The sequence below is a fragment of the Emydura macquarii genome, unplaced genomic scaffold (assembly GCF_026122565.2).
Source record: "Emydura macquarii macquarii isolate MOO-44397 ecotype Brisbane River unplaced genomic scaffold, CSIRO-AGI_Emac_v2 contig_383, whole genome shotgun sequence".
Lineage (NCBI taxonomy): Eukaryota > Metazoa > Chordata > Testudines > Chelidae > Emydura > Emydura macquarii.
The window spans coordinates 14,953,337-14,974,386 of record NW_027130520.1 but is presented as its reverse complement, the minus strand read 5'-3'; the positions used below and the strand labels follow the sequence as shown (position 1 = coordinate 14,974,386).

The window sequence follows — 21,050 nt, the reverse complement described above, 5'->3', positions numbered from 1 at the left end:
TTATCCCATATTTCAAGATTGTACTGCCCTGTGGTTGAAATCCACAGGGAAGATTAACCTTTTGATCAACTCTAATGGAAAAGTTAATCATCAGGATTCTAATTTTTCTGTGTTCAGCAACACATGATTCAAGAATGTACCAAATTTCAGTATTATAGGCCAATGGGAACATGAATGTTAATGTGTCAGTCAGGTTGCCACATGGTATATATTATATTAAATATTATTATTTAATAGCTTGACAAAATTTAGTGATGGTATGAAAAACATTAATGAAAGTTTGAGTCTTGAGTACTTAGTTTTGTCCCTGTATCCATGTCTTGGAAAGCGAGTGAGAGAGCAAGCAAGCAAGCAAGGCCAGGAGGCTGTGCTTCATCCGAAATGGGCTAGGGAACTGACAGATTCAGGTAGAGCAGGTTAACGGAGAAAGGTATAGTGTAGTGTAGATGGGTGTAGCTGAAGAACTGAAGTTAGTATGCATTGTTGAGTTATGATTTTTGACTTTATGTTGAGTACTCATCGAGGATTGTTTAAATTATTTTGTGATTTAAGGACTCTGAGGTCTGTGTGAATTTTAGTTGATATTAAATGAGCCCCAGAAACGGGCGCTGTGAGTTATAACAGAGGCTGTCTGGAGTACATAAGGAACTACGAAATGGGACTTTATAGGGGCCTCTGATGTCACTCTCAGCCATGAGGAGGTGCTCAATAGGCAGCCACAACACTACTGTCACTCTAGCAGAATGTTGGTTGTATATTGTCGTTGCCATTTCTTTTTTCATTTAAAATTTCTATTAGCATGTAGTAAAACATTATTAGCAGTAATGTATAACAGTAAGATGCATGTATGCCATTCAGGAAGTTTGGAAAGGCATTACAAGTAGCTGTGTTTTTTTCAGTCAGATGGCGTTCAACAACTTGCTAAATGATGGTAAACACACTTCCTTGCATTTCTCTGTGCGGTGGGCCTTCAGAAATGTAGCAGTAAATTTCTGAGTAAATTAGTATAAAGGACAAGCAATATCGGGGATTCATCCATTAGAATTTCTACAAATGTAACTACAGTGAAGAATGCATTTTGCAATCAGTTCACAGACATTTGAATAATAATGTAAAATAAAAAGGAAGCTTAATAGCAAACTAAAAAAAAGGTGGAAAAAGTTAATATCCATTGGGAAAGGTAGAGATGCTGATCATCTTTTTGCCTACATATAGGTAAACATTAACTAAATATCTCATAAGACCTAATTAATTCAAGGGTAAAATAAGTAACTAATAACTAAATAGTGTCATTCTCATCCTTGTGCTTGCCTACTTTGTAAAAATAGTACATGGTTTTTGCAGAGCAGATGATGCATATTAAGAAAGTTATCAGTTAATATAGTGACATATGGTGAAAAGACAAATAGACAGATGGTATAGATATAGCAGTTTGTCATACAGCACATGCTTTACAGTGTTCATTAGTTTCATTAAAAGAACCTTTGACACAAATTTATTTTATTCTGTGGATTGATTAGCAGTTTTTGTTAAACTCTTGTATTTAATGAAATCTTCAGATTATAAATTAAGCTTTTCTACACTTTAATAAAATTGGCTGTTTGAAATGCTATACATGAAGTCTAAAGCAAATATTTTAGGGGGATCACTGTTAACACAAATACCACTTGGTAATAGGGGTGCGGTGCAAGCAACTGCAGAAAAACATGCATATCTTTGGTCAATTTCCATTTGTCCACACAAACAAGCATTTGAGCAAACAAAACAGTTAATTGTACATAAATGCCAATTTGTACAAGAAATAATTTTTTTCCTGTGTCACTGAAGGGTTCTGGAGGTGCAGAGGGTATAGTTATTTTTTTTAAAGGGGCGTCTGTTGCTCTCCTTTAAAATTTTAGCTTAAGGTTTATCAGTATCATGTTTGATGTTCTCCCTGGTTATGATCGCATATAACTCTTTTCATTCATTTATGTAAATTATTTTAGGTTTGCAAAACCTATTGAAAGTACACTTTTGAAAAAAATGCTAATTTGAATATTAACATTTAGTTACATTAATGTTCTGGGATTGCTCTGCAAAATTTTAAACTGAAAATTTCCAATTCCATTAGATGCATTTGATTCAACAACATAAATCCTCCTAATTTGTTCTCATGAGGCATACGAATGGCTGAATATAAATTTGCCTGACAAAAGTGAAAGCTTTAGCTCACTTTAGAAGCTATCAAAAATACCAGCTGGAACTAGAATAGGATGATGTTCCTTAAATAAAAGCTGGAATGCATCTAAAGCATTTCTGCAGGAGAAATAAAATGGGGTGTTCTTAGGAGAAAAAAATTGACATATCACTTGTAAAATATACACAAACACATACTGCTGTAGATTATGAACTTTCTTTAACACTTAAGAAAAGGACTAATTTCCAGACTAATGTTTCCTGGTGGAGCTGACTAATTTCTGAACTGGCTGGTCACTATAGACAAAGAGGCAGAATTATGCTGGGAGTCTTGTATCAGCTGGGCCTACCTTGTCCCAGCTGGCAGCAATTCTCTCTGCTTTCTTGGACTACTTTTCTAATGAGTCCCACCATCTTTCCCCAATGTATCTATATAAGTTGGTTGGCAGTGAGGAAATAGTGGAGGAGATCCCTGCTAGATTGCTGAGGATACTTTTAAATGCTTACCAACTAAGAAGATAGGCAAATGCTTTTGAAAAAGAGAAGGAAGGAGTGTGTAGGGCTGGAGCTGGAAGAGAAGCATGCATTATTGTATGTGGAAGAAGGTGGGGTTCATTAAGGTAAGTTGCTCATCCTCCATGCCTCAATACAGTATTGTGGGGGTCTGGGATACTCATCCTCTCAGTGCCATGGATTAAGTTTTATAGAAATTGGAAAGATTTAGAGTTCAGACCAAAGTAGAATTCTGGATGTGAATTCATGCTCTCCAAACATTGGGGAACAGATCTAATTTTTTGACAGCTGAAGTACAGGAAAAATGCAGGCAGTATTTTCTTTTTTAATTTATGAAATTATAAAAATCTGTTCCAACACAGTAAAGTTCTTTGTGTCAGTTTCAGCTTATTATCTTAGCAATTGTTCAGTGTTACACTTTGATGAGTCTCTAAAAGAGCCATTATGATGTGAGTAAACAACCACCTAACTAATGTCTGATTTTTATTTACTGGTGCTTTGTAGATACATTGATTTCTAAATGTTGTCACGTGCCACACACCAAATAGGGTTTGAGTTACGCTGCCTGAAAAAAACAAAACAAAACAATTTTTTCGAGCAGCAGCAGTGTTTCATATTGGCACCAAAAGATGAAAGGAATTAATATTTAGCTACATGATGATAATGTAATATTTCTCTTAAACAAACTAAGGGGGAAAAGTCCCAGTTTAAGCTCTCACTCAGTCATGTACTTGCCTCTTTTGCACAGCAGTTCATGTGATAGATACATAAGTGTACACTTATGTATCTATATACTGCCAGGAGGGTGGCAAATTTAACCCAGTTTCTCTTGTTTGGGCAGAATGAAGCCATAACTTCTGGTACTATGCAGTTTATCATTTTTAAATAAATATACCTTGAAATTATTTAGTGATGAATCCCTAGTAGATTGTAATTCATTTTATATCCCTGTTATAACAAGGCCATGTGATTCTGTGACTTGTTCCGATAATGCAGACTGACCTTCTGACATGTTAAGTAATCAAAGGCCTCTTCCTGCAACCATTATTCATACGAATAGTTCTTACTCATGCAAGTAGTCTGATTAAAGTCAATGAGTCTATTCATGAGATTAAGGAATATGCACCTAAGAAAGATTTGAATGCTATTCTCCTCAGAAAATACTCACAGATGTGTGCTGAAACGGGAACATGGGGATGGCCATATCATTTTAGACGAATCATGTTTCTGACAATAACTTGTTCCAAATGCTTCTCCTAACCTCAGGTTGTTAGTGGTTGTCCTTTGACCTGAGGAATGAGATTTTATATTCCTTATTAAACAAAAATGAAACTGTAAATGTTTTCATTATCCATGTAAAAGACTAATCCCTTTTTGAATCCTTCTAAGCTCTTAGCCTCTCTCATATCTTGTTGCACTGACTTCCAAAGGTTAGTTATGTTATGTTTATAAGCTCCTTCCTTTTATCAGCTTTAAATATGCTACCTTTTTAATTTAGTTGGCTGTCCCTTTTTTTTGTATTATGAGAGTAGATAAACATGAGCTCCAAATGACTTTCTCTGTACTTTTCATTTAATTTTAAATATATCTGTGTCATGGCCCTTTTATGAGTCCTCTCTGTAATCTAAGTAGTCCTAATCTTTTCAATGAGCTTTCCACAGTGTTGCCCAGGTCTTATTCCTGCATGGCTACAGTTTATTTAGCCAGTGATGTGTATGAGTACTTCAAATAACTCCATCCAATGTGCTTTTTAACGATTGTGTTTTAATGTTACCAAACCAGCTAGCTTTGTCAAGTCCCTCTGGTGTTCCTCAGTCTTCTTTAGTCTTGACTAACTCATCTGCAAATTTTGTCATCTCAATGTCCACTCTTTTTTATTTAATTTATCTATGTAAGATTCCAGAAGTATCACCCTGTCTGTGAGCCTACAATGCCTGTAGAGTCAGTGTGAAGCAATGCAAACAGTTACAAGCATGGTTGAGAACTCTTTTTGTTTAGAATTTCACCAAGTTCTATCATCACTGGAATTCTCGGTCTGTTATTGTCCAGCTTTTAAGTTCTCAGCCATATTTTGGCTTTTTTGCACTTTACAAATTATACCAGTACTACAACAAGGGCTTTCATTAGCAAATATATTAAATATTCTATAAATAACACCTGCCCCAGTTCAGAACTTTGGATTTTCCCACTGTTTTTTTTTTCCTCCCTCCATATTGATTCTAACATAGGACAGCACTACTTGTCAGAGACTTGATCAAAGCTTTTTGTAAGTCCAAATAAATAAATAACTGATTTTCCTTTATCCCCTGTCTGTTGACACACTCAAAGATGTCAAACTCTCTTGGTTAGTATGTAGTGGTGGGATGATTACGTCACTCCCTTTGAAAAGGCTAGGGCTGCTGTAGGCATTTCCCTCATGCAGTCTTTGTGTATGTCTACACTGCAATCTAAACCCGAGCTTGAGCCCAGGCTCAAGCCTAACCTCTCTTGCATCTACACTGCAATTGTACTAACCCAGGACTTAGACTCAGGGTCCCAGGACACTGCAGGCCTGGAGGCTCTGAGCTTGAGTTAAGCTGCAACTCAGGGTCTAAGCCCTGTTGCTTTGCAGTGTAGACACAACCCTACTTGACTTGGTCCCAGCAGTCATCTGGAAGTATCCCACAATTCCATGGGACAACTTCCTTAATCCTCTCTATCCCAACAATCCGCAATCCACTCTATTAAAAACAGAAACCAGCCCCTCTACCGTGCTTTTCCAAATGGAAGCAGCTCACGTCAGTATTAAACCATTTTCTTCTGATCATTGATCTACAAGCATACTATCAGAGAGCCTCCAGGGTTTGCAATGGAGGGTGAACCAATCAAGCCTTTTGCAAAGCGAGATGCTTCCTGGTAATATGCTGGTCAAGCGCTAAAGTTTTCTCACAGTGCACCATAGTCCTAGGGCTAGAGCAGCTACATTTTGGTGGGATGGAGCACACTAGGGACTCTGTTGATGGAACATCTCTAACTTGGGCAAGCAGAGACCAAAGAATAGCTGAAAGCTTTTATTTATATATAATTTCCTAGCTGTCTCCTGACTCTTAGAAGGATCATCTTTATTTAAATGCAGATGTTACCTACTTGATTGTTTCCTGTTTAATTTTGCTTACCTAATATAATTTTCTGCATGGCCACGACTGATAACTTTTGGCATTATGACAGGTTTTTTATTGAGTGGGATGAGCCTGAGCAAATTAAAATGTGGAGGTTTTGTTAGAATAGATCAGATCCATGATATAGAGTGACAAAAACAAACACAACTACCAAAATTTCAAAAATCTCAAAGGCTGGAAAGTGACATTTGAACAACATGTTTATTTAGTTGTGATGGACTATAGAAAACTGGCAAAAATAGTTCCCAGTCCTACAAACACTTATGCATATGATTAATTTTAGTTGTATGGAATAGTTCCACTTACTTCAATTGGATTGTTCATAGGGTATATAGTTAGGCACTTAAATGTTTTCAGAGCCTCACTCCGTCATCCATCCTGTACAGGGTACACATCTTCAAAGTGATCGATTGGCATTGTTACTGACAAAATCAGCACATTTAACACAGACAATTCCCTAATTTTAAGTAAATACTGAAATATTTTCCACTTGATAGATTCCTTCTTCACATTTACATTTTAGAGGATGAAACAAATAAACATATTCACAGTTGGTTGATTTGCCTTCTTTTCCCCACACCTATCACCCATTTCTCTGCCTGTTTGTCTCTTAGCCTCTGACAAATGTTTGTGTTTGATCTATCTCCTCTATCAGTCTGATGGCTGGCAGGCAAGCAAATACAAATTGAACAGCTGTGCAACAGATACAATAGTATTTGCACAGAGCTGATCCATTATTATCTGCAGCATGACAAAGGATTGGGGAAATAATTATTTGTGCCTTGGAAACCTAACGACAGCTGCCTTTTTTATTTTTAACAATATTACTTACATTAATCTGAATGTGATAGAAAGTAAATTAGAATTTAAAACTGGAATATCTTGAAAAATGGTATCTATTTCTGTAATTTTCTGAAGAATTCACAAAAAATACTTAATTTTTTTTGCTGTATGTCATCTATCTGTTTCATTAAGCTTGAACACCATGTTCTAGACTTTTTTTTTCTTAATCACAATGAATTAATAGATTCAATGTTACTCACAATGAGAGTCAAAGTTAAATCTTAACTGGATTTTGATTGCTTTGAATGCACAGCTTGGTTTATGATTCTGGATCCTGCCCTTATAAATAGTTTTGTTTACCTCCAGTATACTTTAAAGGAGACCATGATTGCATTAGTTCACCGGACTATTTAAAAATAATTAATATTTGTATATCTCTGCGTCTTTCATTTATGGCTGCTGAGGAAAATGTTTTTATTTATACACATACATACCATTGAGATAAGAATATCTGCTCTCTTTTGATTTCTAATTGATGTAACTATGCGACTGAAATTTTCTCAGAAATGTCAAATTATTGAATAGCAAAAAAAAGTTCCAATGTTTGTCCTCTAAGATGAGTGCTGTAACAATAGGTAGAAACTAATAAGTATTTTTCTGTTAAAAATTTTTTCTACATTAAATATATTTCCCTACTCGCTTATTGTTTGGGACTTTTTGACAGCTTTTCTTGATACCAAATGCCATCTATTCCTTTACTCTGAGAAACTTGTCATTCTGATTCCTTAGATATGAAGGTGCTACATCTCTGAACTCAGATATGGAGGTAATTTTTTTCAGACAGCAGAGAGTGTCTAATTCTTTTCTTCTGTTATCAGTTCAGTGGTTTACTAATACGTGGTCATATTAGACTGAAATATCATGACAGGTCCTAGTGTATAGGAATTGCCCAAGTGGATTATCATTGTTGTTTGTGGTTTCCAAGATTCCAATCAAGACTGGGTCACTAGTGCACAATAGTGCATTCAAACACACAAGAAGGCATTATAAATGCCCCAAAGGTTTTACAATGTGATTTTTAGATGAGATCAGGTGCCATCTAGTTCAGCATATTATCTCCAGCAGTGACCAGTGCCAGTGATTTGAAGTGTAGCCTTTTATCTTATTTAAAGTGAATTTAGTGATGTTGTATTAAACCATCCTGGGTTGGGCTCTGGATGCTACAGTTTCAAGCTCAACAGAGTGAAATTGCCTTTGTTGCTTTTCTCAAATGTGGAGGCTCTAGGAACACATGAATTTCAAGGATAATGACCACAGACATAATCACAAGTACAAAGTCTTATCTGAACTACGAGTTTTATTAAAGCAATAAGTAAAGTTACAATTACCCATGCATACAGAAATCCTGTAAAAACACATGCATTAATTATAAGTGTGATATGCTCACATCCTCAATGGTATTTGAGGAGCCAATGGACCTTTCAATAGACCATGATAGCTAGAAGGATGGGTCCTGCTGTGGTTTCCTGTGGGGTCATCCTTTAAGTCTTCCCACTTTTACCCAAGTGTGGAACCCTCTTTTTTTACTGTAATTCTGACCACACCTAACACTTTATGCATATGCATGATGGTATCAACCCTCTTTTTCTTATCTGTATTTTCACACCCCATGAATATTGGGGTTCCCTGTTTTTCATAGGTAGTTCATAGTTCCTTATTCTTGTTAGCACTTACGCATGACATGTATACTGCATTCAAGACAGATACTCAAAGATGTCACAATGAGGTGTCTCGTGGTCTTTGTCATTGGTTGCAATCCAGTTTTCTGTAACATCACTTATTGGCACATCTTATGCAGTAACCTTGAGACCTTGCTGGCATAGAGTTATTCCTGGTCACCCACTCATGTCAAGCATTCTTAATTCTATGGCCTAGTATATCTAAGCTAAAATCTTACAGGTCTCCGCCTATATGCTTTGCATTTCAGCCATCCTTTACTTATATACCTACTATATACTCATCACTCCTAAATATTTATTAATCATACAACCTTAATCTATTTAGGGTACATTGATTATATGAAGTAGCATATAAATTGAACATAACATGCAATACAAAGATAAATGGATGATAAAATGACTGATCATGATAATTAGCTACAAAAGGAAAGTGCAGGAACCCAAGAACCCTCCCTCTTCCATTTCCTTTTGTGGCAAATAATAAAAATGATATTCTTTGTATGGGTATTTAGGAATCGTTATAAAATGTTACCACTAAATTTTATATTTAAGAAGTTTAAAATAACCTATAGGAAGGTTAAATTCTATAGCTGTTTAGAATAGTTTCAGTTGCACACTGTGACATTTTTATAGAACCATATGTCTATAATCTGTCAAATTCTATATTTTTTTCCCTATAAATTCCATGTTTTTCAATAATGGAATAATTGGCTCATAGGGGACGTTCCTATCCTTGAATTATGAGGGTTTATATATTATTTTTATTATTTCTATGGAATCATGGATATTTTTACGTGTGTGTATCTAAATATTTTCTAAATCTTATTAAGAAATTTCTACCTATATATTTGTATAGACACAGAAGATTTCAGACTGTTCAAAGCATCTCTAAATATGAGGGCATGTTCTAAAGAAAACTGAATTTTTAAAAAGACATTTGGTATGACCAATCAGATTGTAATCACTAGTAATAGAACTACATCTCAAGTCCGCTTGAGTCAAGTATGCTTTAAAGACAGGACCTCTTTCTCCTCAATAGAAAATATACTATATCAGCTATTAAAGAGATTTTATGCTTGATCTTAGTCAAAAGATCATTTAAAGAAACAAGTGACTCTATTAAAAAGAACAAAAACAATGGGTACAGACTATCTATCTATCTTAGGTATTTATATGACTCTCATTACCATACTATCCAAATGCCTCAAAATATTTATTGTATTTATTTTCATAAAAGTCATAGACCGTGTGCACCCCCCACATGCACACAGACACCAAAAAGTATAAACCATGGACACAATGGTGGCCTCTGAAGTAAGTTCTGCATATCATTTTTGTATCAATATATGCCCTTTTTCTACATTGTACTTAATTTAGGAAATAATGTACATTATAAAAATAGATTTAATTTACTACAAAAGTGTGTAGTGTTTGTTATATGGACTGGCTTCATTTCAAATGGATTTTATCCGACTATAAAAAACATTCATTTCAAATAAAACCTGGTTGCTACACAACTTTGTGCACCAATGACAACTATGTATTATAAAAATTGACCACTAAATTGTGAAGACAGAGAAACAATATAATGAAGATGATTTTTCATTTAAAAAAGAAAGACAGAGATTCCAGTTACTAGTATTTCTAATTCATCGAGGGAAGGATTTTGAGTTCTGATTTTTCACCTTCTTTTCTACCAAGGGTTATTGTATATCACTCAGTAGAACATAACTTTATGATCTAAATTTGCAGTAATTTTTGTATAAACCTCATACACTATATTAATTTTGCACAGCTTAAGAGTCACAAAAATGATCCACTTATTCCTAAGGATACTGAATTGCTCTTAGAATCATAGAATATTAGAGTTGGAAGGGACCTCAGGAGGTCATCTAGTCCAACCCCTGCTCAAAGCAGGACTAACCTCAGCTATATCATCCCAACCAGGGCTTTGTCAAGCCTCACCTTAAAAACCTCTAAGGATGGAGATTCCACCACCTCCCTAGGTAACCCATTCCAATGCTTCACCACCCTCCTAGTAAAAAACTTTTTCCTAATGTCCAACTTAGACCTCCCGCCCTGCAACTTGAGACCGTTGCTCCTTGTTCGGTCATCTGCCACCACCGAGAACAGCCTAGCCCCATCCTCCCTGGAACCCCCTTTCAGGTAGTTAAAGGCCGCTATCAAATCCCCCCTCACTCTTCTCTTTTGCAGACTAAACAAGCCTAGTTCCCTCAGCCTCTCCTCATAAGTCCTGTGCTCCAGCCCCCTAATCATTTTGGTTGCCCTCCGCTGGACTCTCTCCAACTTGTCCACATCCTTTTTGTAGTGGGGGGCCCAAAACTGGAAACAATATTCTAAATGCGGCCTCACCAATGCCGAATGTGTGTGACCTGCTGGCAATGCCCCTCCTAATGCAGCCCAATATGCCATTAGCCTTCTTGACAACCAGGGCACACTGCTGACTCATATCCAGCTTTTTATCCACCGTTACCCCCAGGTCCTTTTCTGCAGAGCTGCTGCCCAGCTCGTCGGTCCCCAGTCTATAGCTGTGCATGGGATTCTTCCTTCCTAAGTGGAGGACTCTGCACTTGTCCTTGTTGAACCTCATTAGATTTCTTTTGGCCCAATCCTCCAGTTTGTTTAGGTCACTCTGTATCTTATCCCTACCTTGCAGGGTATCTACCACTCCCCCCAGCTTAGTGTCGTCCGCAAACTTGCTGAGGGTGCAATCTACCCCATCCTCCAGATCATTAATAAAGATGTTGAACAAAACCGGCCCCAGGACCGACCCCTGGGGCACTCCGCTTGTGACCGGTTGCCAGCTAGACATGGAGCCATTGATCACTACTCGTTGAGCCCTATGCTCTAGCCAGTTCTCTATCCATTTTATAGTCCATTCATCCAACCCATACTTCTTTAACTTGCTGATAAGAATACTGTGTGAGACAGTATCAAAAGCTGTATCTTCAGTATTCCTGCCAGATGCTCTGAACACGATGGTGGTATTGACTGTTCTGAAAGGAGCTGATTGTTCACCCTCCTGGGCAGCAATGAAATGTTCCAAAAGCAGTCATGGTGGAAAGGGTGGGTGGGGGTGTGTGTGTGTGTGTGTGTGTGTGGTAGTAAGCTAGGTAATACAGAGAGAAGAGGTAACATTATAAATTTTTTTTTATCTGTAATGAACATAGTTCTTCTTAGGGATAGTATTTTCCCAGCATATCTGTGATTAGATCTGCACCTCCTTATCCTACAGCTGTCAGTTAGGTTGTTCTTGTCAGAGTTTTAACCGGTGTTTGTGGGCCTCAAATGTGCAATTGCTGTAGAATGTCTAACATATTCTCCATAATATCACTCAGCAATATATTTCTATGGAGGTCAGGAATGATAGCATCTTTCTGGTTAAAATGAGTCACTGATGATTATCTTTAACTTGGGTGAAAGAAAGCGGAGCAATAACTGAAAAAGAAAATAGGCTCCATCATGAGAAGTGATTTTTTTTTTTTTAATTTATTTGTTTTTTAATTTAGTTTCAAAAGTGTTAACTTCAGTATTTAAAGGGAGATGTGACTGAGTCCTGCAAACTACCAAGCATTTTTTTTTAGGGTTACTGGCCTAGTGGATGGGGGGAAGCAGTAGACATGATATATTTTGATTTTTAGTAAGGCTTTTAACACAGTCTCACATGACTTTGTCATAAGAAAACTAGGGAAACGGGATATTGATGAAATCACTATGAGGTAGTTGCACAATGGCTTGAAAGACCATACTCAAAGAGTAATTATCTATGGTTTGCTGTCAGACTGGGAGGGTACATTTAGTGGGGTCCTGCAGGGGTCAGTCCTGGGTCCAGTATTATTCAATACTTTCATTAATGGCTTGGATAATTGAGTGGAGAATTGTTTATAAGATTTGCAGATGACAAGCTAGGATGGGTTGCTAGCACTTTGGAGGACAAGACAGGATTAGAATTCAAAACCACCTTGACAAATTTGAGAATTGGACTGGATTCAACAAGATGAAATTCAATAAAAATAAGTGAAAAGTATTTAATTTAGGAAGGAAAAATCAAATCCACAAGTACAAAATAGGGAATAAATGGCTAGGTGGTAGTACTTCTGAAAAGGGTTTGGGGATTATATTAGACCACAAACTGAATATGAATTTAAAAAAAAGTAATATTCTGGGATGTACTAATAGGAGTTGTTGCATGTAAAACATGAGAGGTAACTGTCCCGCCTTACTCTGCATTGGTGAGGCCTCAACTGTGTCCAATTCTGGTCGCCATACTTTAGGAAAGACTTGGACAAATTGGAGAGAGTTCAGAGAAGAGTAACAAAAATGATAAAGGTTTAAAAGACTTGATCTATGAGGAAAGATTTTAATAAGTGGACACGTTTAGTCTTGAGAAAAGAGTGGGGAGGGTTGATAACAGCCTTCAAATATGTTGAGGGCTGCTCTAAAGAGGACAGTGAAGTCATTCTCCATGTCCAGTGAAGGTAGGAGAAGGAATAATGGGCTTACTCTGTGGCAAGGGAGATTAGGTTAATGTGATGGGGTGGACTAGGACTACAGACCTCCTGCTGGAGGACTCAGAGTCCTGTCACACCAGTCCCAGAAAAAGACTAGTAAAGGATCTGCATAGGGAAGCTGCAGGGGACATGGCCAATCAGGGGCAGGCTGCAAGCGGCTAGCCAATCAGAGGATTGCAGGCTAGTATAAAAGGAACTACTGTGCAGACCAAAGGCAATTGCTGCTTGGAGCCTGAAGAGTGTAGGCAGTGCTCCTAGTAGGCTGAAGGACTGCAGCATCATAGACAGCTAAGTTCTGGCAGTGCCCAGAGGAGTGATTAAATTGCTCCTCATTGGCTGCTGGACCTGAACATAGAAGAACCCTGAGGTATGGATGAAGCATTGGTGAAGGCTGGGGCTGCAGGGAAGGCCCAGGAAACTGAAAGAAGCTTAGTTAAAGGGGCATGGCAGTACATGGCCGCAATTCTTAGGGTCCCTGGGATGGCACCTGGAGTAGTGGGCAAGCCTGGTTCCTCCCCAATAAGCCACTGGGAAGTGGCCCACAATTGGACAGTGATTAAACCCCCAGAATGAGAGCTGAATTGTTAAGAGGCCCAGCTGCAGAGCTGAGGTCAGAAGAGACCAGAGTGGGCAAAGAGTCTCCAAAAAGGAAGCCCTGGGGCACAGCCCCATACCAGGGCCAGGAGCTCTTAAAGACTTGACTGGAAAGGGTCTGTTTGAGTTGTGTTCCATACAGATTGTGTGTGACTCGGCCAAAGGGCCGAGTCACTAGAAACCACCAGAGAAACTGTCAGAAGGGCTCACCACAGACTGAAAGAGGTGCAGACACACATTTGAACAAGGGGGTGCTCGCAAGAAAAGGATGCCACCCTGTTATAGTTTAGATATTAGGAAATATTTTCCAACTATGAAGGTATGAATCATAGAATATAAGGGTTGGAAGGGACCTCGGGAGGTCATCTAGTCCAACCCTCTGATCAAAGCAGGACCAACCCCAACTAAATTGTCCAAGCCAGAGCTTTGTCAAGCTGCACCTTAAAAACTTCTAAAGTTGGAGATTCCACCACCTCCTTAGTGAAAAACTAATATCCAACCTAGACCTCCCCCACTGCAACTTGAGACCATTGCTCCTTTTTCTGTCATCTGCCACCACTGGGAACAGCCTAGCTCAATCCTCCCTGGAGCCCCCCTTCAGGTAGTTGAAGGCTGCTTTCAAATTCCCCTTCTGTCCTGAAGACTATATAAGCCTCTCCTCATAAGTCATGTGCTTCAGCTGCCTAAACATTTTTGCTGTCCTCGGCTGGGCTATCTCCAATTTATCCACATACTTTGGGTGGGCCCAAAACTGGACACAGTACTCCAGATGAGGCCTCACCAATAGCGAATAGAGGGATTAGGCTTCCAGGTGAGGTTTCATTGGTGGTTAAAACAAGTTGGACAACCACTTACCTGTGATTGTCTAGGTTTACTTGGTCATGCCTCAGCGCAGCTGGCTGGAACTGATGATGCCTCACAGTCCCTTCCTGCCCTACATTTCTATGATTCCATGATTAATTGACTTCATTGAGAAGTTAAATAGCCTCACATGAAATTATCAGTGAATGAGGTTTGGGTCCTCTAGCCAAACCCCCTGCCATTCAATTTATGATGTGTCCCAGAGCTAAATCCCAACAACTGTCATCTGCAAGGGAGGAGAAACATAGATTTGAAATGGAGATTAATCTATGGAAACTTAAAACCTCTTCTTTGCCAGGCTAAAATGTGCCACCTCTCCCTCCTTGTGCTTGAAGTTTCTTATCCACACTGAACAACATCCATAAGCTGTGACCATATTTATGGACAGTTATTACCTCCAAATTTTAAAAGAAAAAGTACTCTCTGTTGTTCTTATTCCCACCTACCATGCCTCCAGAATGCTGTAAGGAAGATGAGAAAACCCCCCAGACATTGCCTATAGGCAGGAAAAAATCCTTCCTGTTCTCCAAAAGTTATTGGGTTAAAACAGAGAAAGACATTACACCACCAACAGGCAGGGTCAGGGGGCAGGCAGGACAGTTCTCCACAACAATGGCTGCTGAGTGGTCAGGAATGCTTAAATACTGGAGATGAGTGAGTTCACTGGAGCCAATTGATTCATTCTTCATCTCTGAATTGGCCAATGGGTGGCATGGGGAAATGGATCTCTGCTCCATTCTCCTCTGCCTCTGGAATGATCCTTATGCATACTCTGGGAAGAGGAAAGGGAGGAGGCACAGGTGCCAGAAGGTATGGCCCTCTTCCAGCCAAGATTCCAGGGGGGACCCATTTCCCTGTCAGCCTGATAAACACTGAGACTGCACTGACTTTATTGGTTAACTGCCTGCCTCCTGCTGGTAATGGCTGAGAATCTTAAAAGGTTTCTTGTGGATTCTTAGGTATGTCAGTTGCCTTTGATACTATTGATCACAAGGTGTTGCATTCACAGTTCTTGCCCCTGAAAAGATAGGATAGAATCAGAGTTGAACGCTTAATTTCTTTCTTGCTGGAAGGACAGAGAGAGGGAAGGACAGTTGCCTTGATGATTCTCTCATATGAGGTACTACAATGTTCAGCCTTGCAAACTGTTCTTGTCCTCTTCAAAATATATGTGGGACCTTGAAGGAGATAAGGCAGCATGGGCTCAGTTGTCTCCACTATGCAGATGACCCTCAGATCTGTCTGTCTCTATGTAAGAATCAAAATAAATGCAATAGAAGAAAGGAGAATAATAATTTTTAAAATCTGCAGTAAAAAAGAGGAATTGCATTTGTCCTAGCCAAAAAATGAACAGTGAAGTGTATATCCAAACTCTGTGTTAGAGCCTTAATTTACTGATTATTTGTAATTTAAGATTATTTAGAGCCATGATGACAAATTGAAGCTCCAGTGCATAATATGTCGTGAAAAATCTTATTAATGCAAAACCAACAAAATTGCAGTCCCATCAACAAGTAAACATAATGATGCTATTGGCAGTGAAATTGAACTCTTCAAGCATAAGAAGACAATTTTTATTTAAAATCAACGTACCAAAATCATTATCTTCAAGAATTTAAACATGGATGTGACTAGTGCCCTTGACGTTTCCTACTTTTATGCACTGCAAATTTCTAAAGTCAGGAAGGCACAATAAATTGCAGAGAAACTTTTGAAAGTGGCCTGCATTAAAATAGTTTAAATAATGTGTGATGTGCATACTAATGTCTCGAAACCTGAAAAGTATTCCTTTTTTTTAATGAGACTGCTAAATGGTAATTGATTAAATGGTTGGGAACTGTGAGGACAGTAGGAGATTCCTATTTCACACCTCAAATCCTCCATATTTTGTATTCACTTTAAAGCAACAACCACTAAAAGGTCATTGCTGCTGTGTGTTTTTTTTTTTTTTAAATATTGGCAGTGATAAACTTAAAGAAGACTGGAAAGACACAGCTGTAAAATAACTGCACCTGCTGTTTCTAGCATAGTTACAAATTTGTTACACATGAGTAATGTCAAATGATATCATTTTTCAGTAAAAACCTCAGGAAGGTTAAACAGACGTGACATCACAGCATCAAAAAACGAAATTCTGATGGCTGTACTATCATTTTGAGATATATTTCAGTGGAAATTCTTAAAGGAAAGATGACAAAAAGGCTTAATGCCACCATAGAAACATGGGTGTCAAAATAAAAGTAGGATTAAATATTTAAATATTGAAATGTAGGATTTCCCACACTACCTCAAGTTAAGGAATCCTCTTTCCTCATATTTGCATCAGAAGTTTATCTGGGATTTCCTCTAGAGACACTTGCTGATGTGGATAATATTGTACGATAAAACAGTGTAATATTTTTCCTGAAACTGTGCTGGATTATCACTATCACTAGGCAGCACAGGCTAGCAGAGCACTGGATTGAGATTTAGAAGGGCTGAGTTGTATTCCCCACACTGCCACTGGCTTGCTGGGTGAAGTTGGGCAAGTCACTACACCTCCTTGTGCAACAATTTCCCCATTGGTAAAATGGAAATGATGCTTCTCTCCTTTGTAAGTGCTATGAGATCTATTGCTTCAGAGTGCAGTGTAAGAATTAGGTACAGTATGAATAATTATTGTTATACTGCAGAAAACTGGAAGAAAAGACATTAACATTATCAGTAGTAAAAAAAGACTGCTACTATACATTAAATGATGATATAATCATCAGCTAATGAGGTGTTGTAACTCGTGTTGAGTCAGAGGAGTAAAATAGCAGTAATATTTTATTCTTCCAATTAATTTCAGCGTAAGGATAGAACATCTGTGTGTATGTTCTAAGTGATTCTGTGGCCTCCATCATGGTAATATCTGAGTGCCTCTCAAACACTAATGAAATTATCCTTAAAACACAACTGGGAAATAAGGAAGTATAATTATCACCATTTAACATTATATGCAAATGAGGCAGAGAGTTTCAATGGTCACACATGAAGACTGTGTCAGAGATATTAACTGAAATAACTTCTTTCCATACTTTTGAAATATAAAAAAATTAAGACATATTTGTAAGTCAGTGAAATGGGGAAGGAGTCTCAGCATTAAACCCCTGGCTTTGCTTGTGCTCTTTATCTTAAATAGGTAGTTTGTATAACTGAGACACAGAAATAATTTGCTGAGGACCTGACCCTGCATTTTCTTATGTGCACAGGTCTCTTTGCTCATGTAAGTATCCCACTGAGTTCAGTGGGATTAATCACGTGCATAAAAATAAGCTCATGGGTAAGTATTTGCAGGGTCAGGACCTTAGTGAGCAATATCCTGCAATTTACTTCATAGATATAGCAGAAAATATTCAAAATTCTAGATGAAGAATTTTAGCTTTTTTTTCCCCAAAAATCAATTAATTTTCCAAGCATTCCCAAAATGAATTTTCTTACAGATCTTTCTGTAACTCAGTCCCACTTTTGAACTTTTCTTGGACAGTCTGTTCCCCAGTGATAAAATTTAAATGGATTAACTTTAATATTTAGAAGTAGACAGGGCAAAGCACTGGCAAACATATTGTAGGTAAGACCTTTCTTTGGTTGTTGTAGATTTCCTGATCTCTGATTTATGATGACTGTGTCTCGACAGAAGGTAATTTTAACAGACATGATTAAAGAGATCCTCTTGTATAAATTCTCTCCAAACACTAATAATTGGAGGTGATCTAATGCAGTGGTTCTCAGCCTTTTTGGGCTGAGGACCCATTTGTAAATATTTATGACCTGCCGCAATCCCGTAAATAGTCTGGGGGTGGAGGTCCTGAGGTGGTTTCAGGTGGGTCCTACCCAGCATTCAACCCACAGTGGCAGCTCTTGCAGCTCCTGTTCGGTGGAGCTGGCTGGGCTTTGCTCTGTGCTCCAGGTGTTGCAAACTTTGGGTTGCAGTGCCACTCATATTTGACCCTGCCCCTCCCTCTCCCCCCATTGGACCAAATTTGTGTATCAAGTTGGGGTTCCAGTGCCACTCACTCAAATTTGGCTTACCAGGACTCCCGTCGTCATGATGCCTGGGATTACAGAGGTTGAGGTGAGCCCAGCCCGCCCCATGGGATAGGAGCCACAGGAGCTGCCACGCAGTGCCATTATTAGGCATCTTAGTGCCCAGGGCAAGCAAGTATAATTGTGCCCCTACTAGAGCCCTGAAGGGCACTACTTTTTTAAATTCACTCCCATCCTGCCTTGCAGTACCAACTCCCACCTGCTCTTGCATTGTTTGGTGAATTTTTTTTCCCTCTCCCGCTATTATGGCATCTGGGACTGGGACTGCCACAATTGCTGGAGTGGGATAAAAATTCAACAAACAATGAGGGGGCGAACGGGAGTAGGTATTGTGGTGTAGGATGGGAGTGGAATTAAAAAAAATAGTCCTCCCATGCTGCAAACAACATGAACGTGCCGAACAGCAGCCGCTGCCCACTTTGAAGCCAGAGCCGCTGCCAGCAGTAACACAGAAATAAGGGTGACAATACCAAACCCACTGCAGGGCTCTACCCCCTACCATTTTTTTCGTCATTTTTCCACTTCTATTTTTCCACCCCACCTCCCTGAGGCTTTGTGCATGGGTGGCTGCCCCGCTCGCCCTACCCTGGTTACGGACCTGCTACCATGCAACCTTTTGAAACATTCTGGTGACCCATTTTGGGATCCTGACCCATGGGTTGAGAAACCCTGATCTAGTGGGTAGAGCAACAGACTGAACTCAGGAATTTTGGATTACTTTTCCTGGCTTTGCCACTGATTTATAGTCTGACAGTTGTAGGTGTACCTTACCACTATACTTGAATTTCCCCTTCTGTAAAATAAGAATGATCATACTTTACAGGGATATTGTGAAGCTGAAGCAATTAATATTTGTAAAACACTTAGAAATCTTTGGATGTAAGGTTCTGCAGATAGAAATTGTATACTTTCTAATAGTAATATATTTTTACCTATGTTATAAGGCATTTTTGACATAACAATGACCATATCCTAAAGTTAGCAAAAGATAACATAAATATTAATACTCGTATTATAATATATTTGTCTGATTGTACTCTAGAGATTACATTTTCCTATGCATTAAAATCCAGTTCTCTAGCTAGTTGCATTCCTTTAAATATGTGTAATGTACATTAAATTATGCATTTACATAAGTTCTTTTAGGATCCAGGCCTATATAATTATCTGAATACTACTGATTTTTATTTTCTTCTGTATTAGTTAATGATCCTAAACACCTCCCAAACAAACAGTGTCCAATGAACTCAGTGGGACTAATTACACGCTTACAATTTAGACGAGTGACGTCTTACTCAGCTCACCCAGACCTGTGAGCCACTATGTTACTGCTCTGCCTCAGCAAGAGTGAGCTTAGCTCAGCACCAGCAGCAATGTGTCAGATCCCCAACACACCAGGTTGTATGCCTTTTTGGCAAACACTTTAGGACTTTGCCAGTCCAGATCTTACCGTGCAGGTAACAATCAGAGAGTCTCAATTCCCATGTTCCCAAGAGATGTGTTTCTGCAATGTCCAGTCCCTCTCACTGGACACACACACAACTTAAGTTCACTGCCTCGAAAAAGAGAGTGCACGCATTTGCCTGTTAGGTTAGCTGAAGACTCACACTTCACTTCAGTATAACAACACTGAGATGGCTTTGCAATAAAACAAGAATAAGCATATTAACAAAGAAAATAGGTTGCAGTGATTTCAAATAAGAGTGAAAGATCTGAAGGTTACAAACAAAACATGCTTTCTAGTGACTAAAGCGTAACTTCAGTGAGTTAGTCTTTGGACTGGTCTATGTAGCTTGCGTATCTCCCATCGACATGCTTATGTTCATGTAGCATGGCATCTTCACAGTGCTGCGTCGACGGGAAATGCTCTCTCGTCGACACAGCCTTACTCCTTTCGGGGAGGTGAATTACTGCTGTTGGCTGGAGAGCCCATCTGGGATTGATGAGCGGGTCTCACATGTAGTCAGTTCCCAGATACTTCAACTCCCTTGATTGAAGGATCCATCTTTCTCCAATTTCAGGAGCTATGGCCTGTTTTGTCCCTCAGGTGGTGGATGCCAAAATGGCTTTCTACTTAGGCTTACGTTTCCCAAAGTCCATTGTCTCTGTTTCAAGAGGGAGGAAGGCTTCCTGGCTGGACAGCCTCCATCCCCTGTCATGACTGTTAAGTAGTCATCTACCCCACTTGCTACTTGGATGGCTTTATTTACCTTGTGTGTAAATATACATCCATTGTTTCTGGTCTCCTCTTACTCTGTTTAAATTGGGGACACAATTAAGCAGATGAAACAACCTTCCTTTGTCTGGGGCCACCTGGGCTTATACACTGCTTTCCAAACATATAAACGTATTTCTAGCACACATCTAAGATTCTGTATACACTGCCCCTACATGGATGATTCAATGACCAGCATGTGATCAGTTTGCATATATCTTACATGAAACATTTTAGGTACAGATATGACAACAGAGAGATGGGGGAATGAATGTGTCAGGCCTGATATGAGTTAAGGTGTAGTATGCCCTCTGCCAGTTAGCACTGAGAGGCTCCCTGGGTCACAGCATGTTTGACTTTGCAAGATTGGGACAGTAATGTGCACATCTATGACAACTTTTATTTAATGAGA

General features: G+C 38.8%; 1 protein-coding gene across 3 annotated transcripts in view; it reads left to right on the top strand.

The window, feature by feature from the left end:
- CSMD3 (CUB and Sushi multiple domains 3) overlaps positions 1-21,050 on the top strand; it is a 1,042,296-nt gene that overhangs the window by 432,806 nt on the left and 588,440 nt on the right. The gene's annotated exons all lie outside the window — the stretch shown is intronic.